We start from the raw sequence: 12,437 nt of genomic DNA, 5'->3' as shown, positions 1-12,437 counted from the left end.
TTACCTTGGCTGGACATTTGGGTCAGATTAAAACATGGGAAAGGCTTGTCCCCCTGTTTCACTGGCCTAGGATGTCAGAGGACACAAAAGATTTTTGTAAGTCTTGCGTGATCTGCCAAGCCAGTGACAAGACTGGTGGCGCTCCAAAGGCTCCCCTTATTCCACTGCCTGTGGTTGGGGTTCCCTTTGAACCTTTGGCCCTCCTACTGCTTCAGGTAATAGGTTTATCTTGGTGGTAGTGGACCATGCCACAAGATATCCTGAAGCTATTCCTCTAAGGACCACTACAGCTCCTGCAGTGGCAAAAACCCTCCTGGGAATCTTTTCCAGGGTGGGTTTCCCAAAAGAGGTTGTATCAGACAGGGGTAGCAACTTTATGTCTGCATACTTGAATGCCATGTGGAAGGAATGTGGTGTAACATACAAATTCACCACAGCTTATCATCCACAAACAAATGGACTGGTAAAGAGGTTTAATAAAACTCCCAAAGGAATGATAATGGGACTCCCTGAAAAACTCAGGAGGAGATGGGATGTCCTGTTACCTTGCCTCCTTTTTGCTTACAGGGAGGTATCCCAGAAAGGAGTGGGCTTCAGCCCCTTTGAACTCCTATTTGGGCACCCTGTAAGAGGTCCTCTAACACTTGTGAAGGAGGTTTGGGAACAACCTTCAAAAGCTCCTAAGCAAGATATAGTGGACTATGTACTTGGCCTAAGATCCAGAATGGCAGAGAACATGAAAAAGGCCAGTAAAACCTTCAGGCCAGCCAAGAGCTCCAAAAGCAATGGCATGACCAGAAGGCTGTTCTGATTCAGTACCAACCAGGACAGAAGGTGTGGGTACTGGAGCCTGTGGCCCCAAGAGCACTCCAAGACAAATGGAGTGGACGCCATCTCATTGTTGAAAAGAAGGGCGAGGTCACCTACTTGGTTGACCTGGGCACTGCCAGGAGTCCCCTTAGGGTGCTCCATGTCAATCGCCTAAAACCCTACTATGACAGGGCTGATCTCACCCTGATTATGGAAACAGATGAAGGACAGGAAGAAGAGAGTGACCCTCTCCCTGATCTCTTCTCTTCCACAGAACAGGATGCTCTAGTGGAAGTTGTAGTTTTGGCAGACTGTCTCACTGCTGAGCAGAAAGACAACTGCATAAATCTCCTAGGTCAGTTTTCTGAACTCTTTTCTACTGTGCCAGGCACCACTTCTTGGTGTGAGCACACTATAGATACTGGAGACAGCATGCCTGTCAAAAGTAAGATCTATAGGCAGCCTGACCATGTCAGGGACTGCATAAAACAAGAAGTTCAGAAAATGTTTGAACTAGGAGTGGTTGAACATTCTGAAAGCCCATGGGCCTCCCCTGTGGTGCTTGTACCGAAGCCTCACTCAAAAGATGGGAAAAGGGAGATGAGGTTTTGTGTAGATTACAGAGGTCTCAACCAGGTAACAAAAAATGATGCTCACCCTATACCCAAGGCAGTTGAGCTCATAGATACGCTGGCATCTGCCAAGTATCTAAGCACCTTTGATTTGACTGCAGGGTATTGGCAGATCAAGTTATCAGAGGATGCTAAAGCAAAAACAGCATTTTCAACTATTGGAGGGCACTACCAATTCACAGTAATGCCCTTTGGTTTGAAAAATGCACTTGCCATGTTTCAGAGGTTGGTGAACACAGTCCTGCAAGGGTTGGAGGCTTTTAGTGCAGCATATTTGGACGATATAGCTGTCTTTAGCTCCACCTGGGATGATCACCTGGTCCACCTGTGGAAAGTTTTAGAGGCCTTGCAAAAGGCAGGCCTCACTATCAAGGCTTCAAAGTGCCAGATAGGGCAGGGGAAAGTGGTTTATCTGGGACACCTGGTAGTTGGAGAACAGATTGCACCACTTCAGGGGAAAATCCAGACAATCATGGATTGGGTTCCCCCTACAACTCAGACCCAGGTAAGAGCCTTCCTAGGCCTCACTGGGTATTACAGGAGATTCATTAAAAACTATGGCTCCATTGCAGCCCCATTTAATGATCTCACTTCCAAGAAAATGCCTAAAAAGGTATTGTGGACAGCTAGCTGTCAGAAAGCTTTTGAGGAGCTCAAACAGGCCATGTGCACTGCACCTGTCCTAAAAAGCCCATGTTACTCCAAGAAATTAATTGTTCAAACTGATGCATCTGAATTAGGGTGAGGGGCAGTCTTATCACAATTCAATTCTGAGGGCCAGGATCAACCCATTGCTTTTATCAGCAGGAGGTCGACTCCTAGAGAAAAGCGTTGGTCTGCTATAGAGAGGGAGGCCTTTGCTGTGGTATGGGCACTGAAGAAGTTGAGGCCATACCTATTTGGCACTCACTTCATTGTTCAGACAGACCACAAACCTGTACTTTGGCTAAAACAAATGAAAGGTGAACACCCTAAATTGTTGAGGTGGTCCATATCTCTACAGGGATTGGACTATACAGTGGAACATAGACCTGGGAGTACCCACTCCAATGCAGATGGACTCTCCAGATATTTCCACTTAGACAATGAAGACTCATCCGGTCATGGCTAGTCTTATTGTCCTTCGTTTGGGGGGGGGGTTGTGTAGGAAAGTACCATCTTGCCTGGCATGTTACCCCCATATTTCACTGTATATATGTTGTTTTAGTGTATGTGTCACTGGGACCCTGCCAGCCAGGGCCCCAGTGCTCATAGGTGTGCCCTGTATGTGTTCCCTGTGTGATGACTAACTCTCACTGAGGCTCTGCTAACCAGAACCTCAGGGGTTATGCTCTCTCTGCTTTCCAAATTGTCACTAACAGGCTAGTGACCAATTTCACCAATTCACATTGGTATACTGGAACACCATTATAATTCCCTAGTATATGGTACTGAGGTACCCAGGGTATTGGTGTTCCAGGAGATCCATATGGGCTGCAGTATTTCTTTTGCCACCCATAGGGAGCTCTGACAATTCTTACACAGGCCTGCCACAGCAGCCTGAGTGAAATAACGTCCACGTTATTTCACAGCCATTTACCACTGTACTTAAGTAACTTATAAGTCACCTATATGTCTAACTTTCACCTGGTGAAGGTTGGGTGCAAAATTACTTAGTGTGTGGGCACCCTGGCACTACCCAAGGTGCCCCACATCGTTCAGGGCAAATTCCCCGGACTTTGTGAATGCGGGGACAGCATTTCACGCGTGCCCTATACATAGGTCACTACTATGTATAGCCTCACAAAGGTAACTCCGAACATGGCCATGTAACATGTCTAAGATCATGGAATTGTCACCCCAATGCCATTCTGGCATTGGGGAGACAATTCCATGATCCCCCGAGTCTCTAGCACAGACCCGGGTACTGCCAAACTGCCTTTCCCGGGGTTTAACTGTAGCTGCTGCCAACCCCTCAGACAGGTTTCTGCCCTCCTGGGGTCCAGCCAGGCCTGGCCCAGGAAGGTAGAACAAAAGACTTCCTCAGAGAGAGGGTGTTACACCCTCTCCCTTTGGAAAAAAGTGTCAGGGCTGGGGAGGAGTAGCCTCCCCCAGCCTCTGGAAATGCTTTGATGGGCACAGATGGTGCCCATCTCTGCATAAGCCAGTCTGCACCGGTTCAGGGATCCCCCAGCCCTGCTCTGGCGGGAAACCGGACAAAGGAAAGGGGAGTGACCACTCCACTGACCTGCACCTCCCAGGGGAGGTGCCCAGAGCTCCTCCAGCGTGCCCCTGACCTCTGCCATGTTGGATTCAGAGGTGTGCTGGCACACTGGACTGCTCTGAGTGGCCAGGGCCAGCAGGTGATGTCAGAGACTCCTTCTGATAGGCTCTTACCTGTGTTACTAGCCTATCCTCCTTCCTAGGTAGCAAAACCTCCTTTTCTGGCTATTTAGGGTCTCTGCTTTGGGGAATTCTTCAGATACCGAATGCAAGAGCTCACCAGAGTTCCTCTGTACTTCTCTCTTCACCTTCTGCCAAAGGATTGACCGCTGACTGCTCAGGACGCCTGCAAAACCGCAACAAAGTAGCAAAGACGACTACTGCAACCTTGTATCGCTTCATCCTGCCGGCCTTCTCTGCTGTTTCCTGGTGGTGCATGCTCTGGGGGTAGCCTGCCTCCTTCTTGCACCAGGAGCTCTGAAGAAATCTCCTGTGGGTCAACGGAATCTTCCCCCTGCAACCGCAGGCAACAAACGACTGCATCACCGGTCCTCTGGGTCCCCTCTCAGCATGACGAGCGTGGTCCCTGGAACTCAGCAACTCTGTCCAAGTGACTCCCACAGTCCAGTGACTCTTCAGTCCAAGTTTGGCGGAGGTAAGTCTTTGCCTCTCCATGCTAGACTGCATTGCTGGGTACCAAGTGATTTGCAGCTGCTCCGGCTCCTGTGCACTCTTCCAGGATTTCCTTTGTGCACATCCAAGCCTGGGTCCCCGACACTCTAACCTGCAGTGCACAACCTTCTGAGTTGTCCTCCGGCGTCGTGGGACTCACTTTTCTGACTTCGGGTGGACTCCGGTTCACTCCTCTTCTAAGTGCCTGATCCAGTACTTCTGTGGGTGCTGCCTACTTCTGTGAGGGCTCCCTGACTTGCTGGGCACCCCCTCTGTCTCCTCATCCAAGTGGCAACATCCTGGTCCGTCCTGGGCCATAGCAGCATCCAAAAACCCTCACCGCAAACCTTGAAGCTAGCAAGGCTTGTTTGTGGTCTTTCTGCATGGGAACACCTCTGCAAGCTTCTTCACGGCGTGGGACATCCATCTGCCAAAGGGGTAGTTCCTAGTCCTTTTCGTTCTTGCAGAAACCAAAGCTTCTTCTATCCAGTGGCAGCTTCTTTGCACCCTCAACTGGCATTTCCTGGGCATCTGCCCACTTTCGAAATTGTCGCGACTCTTGGACTTGGTCCTCTTGTTTCACAGGTACTCAGGTCCGGAAATCCACTGTTGTTGCTTTGCTGGTGTTGGTCTTCCTTGTAGAAACCCCCTATCACGACTTCTGTACTCTCTGGGGGTTATAGGTGCACTTTACACCTACTTTTCAGGGTCTCTGGGTGGGCTATTTTTCTAACCCTCACTGTTTTCTTACAGCCCCAGCGACCCTCTACAAGCTCACATAGGTTTGGGGTCCATTCGTGGATCGCATTCCACTTTTGGAGTATATGGTTTGTGTTGCCCCTATACCTATGTGCTCCTATTGCAATCTACTGTAACTTTACATTGCTTGCATTGCTTCCTTTTGCTATTACTGCATATTTTTGGTATTGTGTACATATATCTTGTGTATATTTGGCATCCTCATACTGAGGGTACTCACTGAGATACTTTTGGCATATTGTCATAGAAATAAAGTACCTTTATTTTTAGTATATCTGTGTATTGTGTTTTCTTATGATATTGTGCATATGACACCAGTGGTATAGTAGGAGCTTTGCATGTCTCCTAGTTCAGCCTAAGCTGCTCTGCTATAGCTACCTTCTATCAGCCTAAGCTTCTAGAAACACCTTGTCTACACTAATAAGTGATAACTGGACCTGGTACAGAGTGTAAGTACCCCTTGGTACCCACCACAAGCCAGGCCAGCCTCCTACAGACACCTACTGCAAAGGGATACAGAAGTGCTGCCAGCAATCACGTGGGTATGGGTGTACAAACCCTGTGAGCAAAGGTACAGTACCAATCCAACCCTGTCTATAAATAAGGGCATGGATTAAGGCACATATTTATACTTGTTTTGCGCTGAATTTGGGTCTTTTTTTAATACAAATTTGGTGCAAAACTGACTCGACATTTATACGTTGGCGCTAGACCCATCTAGCACCAAGGTTATGGAGTTAAAGTCATTTTTTGGACCTGGAAACCTACCTTGCGTCAATGAGATGCAAGGTAGGCATTCCCGCGCAAAAAATGACTCTATGGCCTTAGCGCCATGTTTATTCCCTGTATTAAAATCACGCATGGGGGGAGGAGGGGTCAAATAATGGTGCAAAGCTTGCTTTGCACCATTATTTAATGCCTGGGTCAGGGCAGGGGTTAGGGGCCCTGTGGGCTTATTTTCATGGTAGAACACCAGGAAATAAGCCCACAGGTGCCCTCCCCAGGCTCCAGGGACACCCCCACCCACACCAAAGGGACAGCAGAGGATGAGGATCCCATCCCAGGTAAGTATAGGTAAGTACAGGTAAGTTTTCTTTTTTAAAGTGCCATTGGTGGCCCTGAAATGGGCCCCCTACATGGCATTGGGTGCCATGGCCATGACCAGTGGACCCTGGCCCACTGTGCTCGCCATTGGGGTGGTGGGCATGACTCCTGTCTTTTCTAAGACAGGAGTCATGTGGTATGGATGGTTCTGTGTCAAAAAATGATGCTAGGCTGGTTAGAGTCATTTTTTTTTTAAACTCTAACCTGCCTAATGTCAATATTTGGTGCCAAACCCCCTTCTCCCATACCACCACCCCAACACCATTTTTTTGATGTTAGCCTACCCTTTGCACCATTCCATAAATATGGTGCCCTGCTAGCGCACAAGAATGGTGCAAGCCGGTGCAAAACTTTTTGATGCTAAACTGCCTTAGTGCAGTTTTGCACCATAAAGTATAAATATGCCCCTAAGTGATCAGACACTATTATGGTTTCTTAGATAATGTAATGTGTTGATGTGCACTTGTCTGCAAGATGCAGATCATGTTAGAATCCCAATGGTCCCTAATCCGGCCATTAAACTTACAAAGTTGTGACAGAATTACCATGTGTATTCCTAATTGTACCCCTGCTGCAAAATTTGGAAAAAACCTAGACATTATAGAGTATTTCTCATTATTAAAATGCACACTTGATCATTCCAAATGAGTTATAAGTAGATACCTGGCTTCATCAGGTGTTGGGCTGTTGTTAGATCAAAACATGTAGCTTTTTGTACCATATTTCCTGTCACTGGAAGTCTTGCTTTTGGTGTGGGACCAGTCCAATAGCTATGAAAATATCTGTATTGCAGCAAAGTGCACCAGTATACATAGCAGGAGTGTAGGTGATGGGATCTCCCTCTTTAATCCCCTTGGATTATTTTGCTTTTAGACTACGACCTTTACTGTGTGTGAGTCTCACTACACAAGTTTCACTTACTGTAAATTCTGTTTAAACAGACAAAGAGTATTAACCACCAGTGTTTAAGATAAATCTGCTGCACAGCTAGGGCAAGAGACTCCGGGCTAGTCACATGTGAAAAAAAGGGCACATGAATATGTGCACTTGTGTGGACTATGTGAGTGGCATTTGAACCATGTAAAGCCCCATCTCTGCGCAAAGGTAGACTGAGGGAAGATGGGGTGACCTTCTATTGGCCAAGAGTCCTGGCTTCTAGAACGTTCCACCCCCAACTTGAAAACTCCTACACAAGGGAGAGACTGATGAACAGACATTAGACCTGGGGGTTACAACAGTAGAAGAATGTCCAGCTGGAAGAAGCCACCTGATGAAACTGCAAGGATGGTATGAAGGACTAGAGTGGTTTTCTCCAGGACCAGTGGTGCTGGCCCATTTATGACCTCTAAGGAACAATAAGAGGAATGGACCTACTATGGGACTCGGAAGGGTTTGCCTGAGAATTCTGTGGATTAGTTCTGCAGCTGGCTGATCCCTATCAGGCCAATTGCTACTGACTCCACAGACATCTAGGTGCCTTGCAAAATGGCTAAAGCAAGGTTGCCTGTAGAGTGTGGCAGAGGGTATTCAATTTGTTGGTTTCTGAGGAGGCTATGCAAGATGCTCACACAAGCAGGAAAAAGCACCAGGAGTCAGGCAGTGGACAGGTCTTATGCAGGGAGCTAGGAAATACAGTTCTTAACCAAAAGTGTCCGTTGCATGCTGGAAGGCTTGAAAAACATGCTAGTGGTGATCATAGCTGGCTACCAGGAACACACGGAGCCAAAATAAATAGAAATTGACTGTATGGGTGGGACATATCTGCAATTAAAGCTCAGTTTCTGGTAGACACTCAGCATGAAATGGAGCATTCACACTCTACTGCAAAACCTTGAAAACCCAATGCCCTAAAGGTCACTGCAACTTTCCTCTTCCAGTAAGTGAATGGGGAGGTAGCCTGTGTAGAGCTTTATCCCCTGAGCATAATTATGCCTCCCTTCCTATGTCTCCACCCCTAAAGACATCATCTGCTGCATCCCCCAGGGCTTCTCCATCAGCCCTATCCTCTTCAACATCTACACGACCTCCTTAGCCAACATTGCATGTACCCACTGACTCAACATAATCTTCTATGCTGGTGGCACCAAGCACGTTCTCTCCCTCACTGACAATGCAACCTCCACATACACCAACTTCTAAAGCACCATGACCAACATTGCCACCTAGATGAAGACCAACTGCCTCAAGCTGAACTCAGGCGAAACATGGATCCTCACATTCAGAAACAAGCCATCCCCCTGGGATGACTTGTGGTGGTCCACCAACCTCGGCCCCTCTCCCACACTCTCCAACCACGCATGCAACCTCAGAATGATCCTGGTTACCCGACTCTCCTTGAAAAAACAAATCAACGCTGTCTCCTCCGCCTGCTTCCACACATTCCGGATGCTCCGCAAGATGTTCCACTGGATTCCCCTCTTCACTGACAAAACAGTCATCCAGGATCTCAAATACATCCGCCTCGACAATGGTAACACACTCCATGCCAGCTCACTACCCACCTCCAGACCATCCAAAGCACTGCAGCAAGTTCTCAACCTCATCAGAAGAACCAGCATCTCTCCACACCTCAGTGCCCTCAATTGGCTCCCCGAACAGCACAGATGTCTTCAAGCTCCTCACCCACGCCTACAAGGCCCTCTTCAACGCCAAACCCACCTATCTCAACAACCGCCTCACCTTTCACCAACCTAACAGAGCATTCAATCATCAATCTGTGCCCAGGCCCATGTACCCAAATCCATAGTGAACTACTCTGAAAGGTGATCTTTTTTCCTCGCCCCCAGACTGGAACAACCTCCCCCTTCACCTATGCACATCCCCCTTACTGGAGAACTTCAGAAAGCAGCTCAAGACCTGGATTTTTGACTGCCATGTCCCACTGGGCCTGACCCACAGCACCACCACAGTGCCTGGAGACTCCCCCTGGGTGATAATCCTGCGCTCAAAAGGAACCACCTGATTGATTGATGCCCCAGGGACAACCGTCTCCACTCAGATCTATGCATAAACAAACCATCTGGGGACCCTTATCCAGAGGCAAAACCACTGGGGAGGGCACATTGTCCGCCCCCATGCCTATCTGGGGAGGTTGGGTGCCATAGCTTTTTTATGTATGCCAGTAGCCAGTGAAGGCAGGGGACTTATTGCTTCTGTCTGTGGGCTAGAGCCAAGGAACAGTTGTGGCTCCCACTACAGGAAGGGTGCTCTTAACTGCCCCAATTGGAAAAAGAGGTTGTGGGTGTCAAAACCCTACTGAACAAGTCCATAATATTAAAAGAAATACAAGTAACGTGGAAGCCACTTATTAAATATTCATCACCTGGTGGCAGAAGTGCCACAAAAGCATTAGTGATGACACTTTCAATGGAAAACCTGCTTCCTTGTAGACATCAGCAGAATGCAGAAACACCACCAACATTTTGGAAATGTGTTGTGGGTGGGGAACTGCATGGATTGCAGCCTCCCTCCAGAAGAGGCCCCAACAAAAGTCACCTTAACTCTCCCATATAGTTTTAATTATGCCACTGGTAAGAGGTTTTGCTACTTTTCAAAGCTTTCGAGCAGCTTTGGCCCATAGGCTCTAGAATGTGAAGACCTCTATTGAGGGGTCCTATAGCTGCAGAAGCACTTTAATAAAAGTAAAACAAACTCCATGTCATATTTTTTTTTAATGTAATGTTTTGTTGACAATATTAATAATTAACAATGCACAGCTGTATATTGCTATGAAAAGTACTTAATATTGGCACTGTTCCAAATTGATTTCAACGGTGTTGCAGTGGTGAACTATAACATGTTAACATGTTTTCTGCATTTGCTAGTAGGATGATAATATGACACAGCCGAAAGGCATGTCTTCTTGATACTGATAGTCAGAGAAAGCTAATAGGTCTGCCTTACTGAAACTGACACCCTCTTGTATGACATTTTGTGTAGTATAGGCAAAGAAAATTATAATTATATGATTTAGGACTTGCTAGGCCTGTACAGTATTATGAGGGTAAGGCTAAAGGTATTTCCATCTACCTTACTGCACTTTTTTCTGTAATTCATTATACTAGGTATAACCTCCACCATCAGTGATGGAATAAGTGTGGTCATAGCACCATAGCAGTGTACATTTTACTTAGGACAGCTATGTATAACTGGTGAATTTCAGTGTTTTTTCTGTTTTTAAGTTGTTTGTTTTTTCTATTTAGAAGACCTGTGTATAAGACCACTTTAACCTAGGTTGCTTACAGTGAATTCCAAGATTTTGTACTGAAAGTTAAAATAATACTACCTTACTTACATATAACTTCACTTTAAAATCAGTTTCTTTTCAGTGAATTTCTGCTTTTTTAAAGTAGTCACCCCCTTGCGCAGCCTTAGGCTGTACCCAGCAGGAGGTAGACTGTATGGTCTGGCAGAGCACCACCACACGTTGGTGCCAAACTCCCCACACATGTAACTTTCAATCATGTATGTCATGGGTTGGATGCAGGGGCTGGCATGTGGTCATGCTGTGTGCCAACCCCCATGGGTGGGAAAATCCCTGTCACACATAACCTTTACACCTGTGTGTTAGAAATTGTTTTTTTTGGTTGGCAGTCAGGTTACCCCCTGTCCAAGAAATGACCCTCACTCTAGTCAGGGTAAAAGAGAATCACCCTCAGTTAACCCCTGCTCACCCCCTTGGTAGCTTGCACGAGCAGGCAGGCTTAACTTTAAAAGCAATGTGTAAAGTATTTGTACCAACACACACAGTAATACAATGAAAACACTACAAAATAACACAACACAGATTTAGAAAAATAGTTAATATTTATCTGAACAAAACAAGACCAAATAGGATAAAATCCACAACATACAATTAAAAAATATGAATTTAACACTTAAAAGCATGAAAACAGTGCATTGAGGCACAAATACTGCAAGTTGGTATTATGCGATGTCGTGATGGAGCTGTTTCCTACAATGCACCGCCAATGGCGTTGTTTACGGAGTTGTTCGAACTCCAAGTACAGTACCTTAAGAAACAAATAGAAAACAGGCTGATGCACGGAGTTGGGGAGAGCGGTGTTGCTGGGTCCAATGCTACATCAGTTATGGTGCCACGGGACAGAAGGACAGAGGCGTCACGCAGCGGGGTCGGGCCCTCACTACAGGTCAGTTTAGGTGAAGCGGTATCAGATGCAAAGTCGGTCCCTTCGTTCTGACAGATGCAAAGTCCGGCGGAGTCACGATGTTGCAGGGCAACCTCACCGGGTTGTGATGATGTCACAGGGCTGCAGGCGCTGCAATGCCATGGGGCCGTCATGGATGTTGGACTTACGACACGCCAGTGTCAGCGAAGTCGGGAGGGATCAGCAGCTGCAGCGATGTGAGGCCTACAGGGTTGTCAGACTTCTACAAGGTCAATAGCCTTGGGGCAGGTGGCGTTGTAGTTCCGGGGTAGTGCCGTCAGCTTACTGGGTCATCAGCATCGCACTCAGTGAGGTCCACGGCCTCGGAGCAAGCAGCGTCATGGTTCCAGTCAGCAGCATCTTTTGCGAAGTCGCACAGCATCGTCCAACGTCGTTAGACTGGTTTCTGTCCAGGAATTCACTTCCAGGGGTCCAGGAACTGGAATGGCACCCTCTTGCAAGCTAGAGTCCACAGCAAGTAGACTCAGGTCTGGCTGGTGAAGCCTTTGCTGTCCCTGAGGTTTCAAAACAGGAGGCAATCTCTAATCCAAGCCATTAGAGTTACTTCTCAAGCAGGAATATACCACAAGGTCCAGTCTCCGTCCCCTTACACAGGCAGAAGCAGCAACTGCAGGATAGCCGAACACAGCATAGTCACAGGCCAGGGCAGTACTTCTCCTCAGCTCTTCTCCAGGCAGAGGTTCCTCTTGAATCCTTGAAGTAATCTAATTTTCAGGGGTTTTGGGTCCACTACTTATACTCCTTTCTGCCTTTGAAGTAGGTACATTTCTAAGAAAAGTCTCTCTTGTTTGAAAGCTCCTGCCTTGCCCAGGCTAGGCCCCAGACACACACTAGGGGGTTGGAGACTCCATTGTGTGAGGGCAGGCACAGCTCTTTCAGGTGTAAGTGACCACTCCTCCCCTGAGCACAGATGGCCCATCAGGATATGCAGGCTACACCCCAGCTCCCTTTGTGTCACTGTCTAGAGAGAAGTGCCAACAGTTCAACTGTCAAACTGACCCAGACAGGGAATCCACAAACAAGCAGAGTCACAGAACGGTTTAAACAAGAAAATGCCTACTTTCTAAAA

Source organism: Pleurodeles waltl, chromosome 5 (genome assembly GCF_031143425.1).
Source record: "Pleurodeles waltl isolate 20211129_DDA chromosome 5, aPleWal1.hap1.20221129, whole genome shotgun sequence".
NCBI classification, from domain to species: Eukaryota; Metazoa; Chordata; class Amphibia; order Caudata; family Salamandridae; genus Pleurodeles; species Pleurodeles waltl.
The sequence above is the reverse complement of the archived record's forward strand: the minus strand, read 5'-3'. Positions refer to the sequence as shown.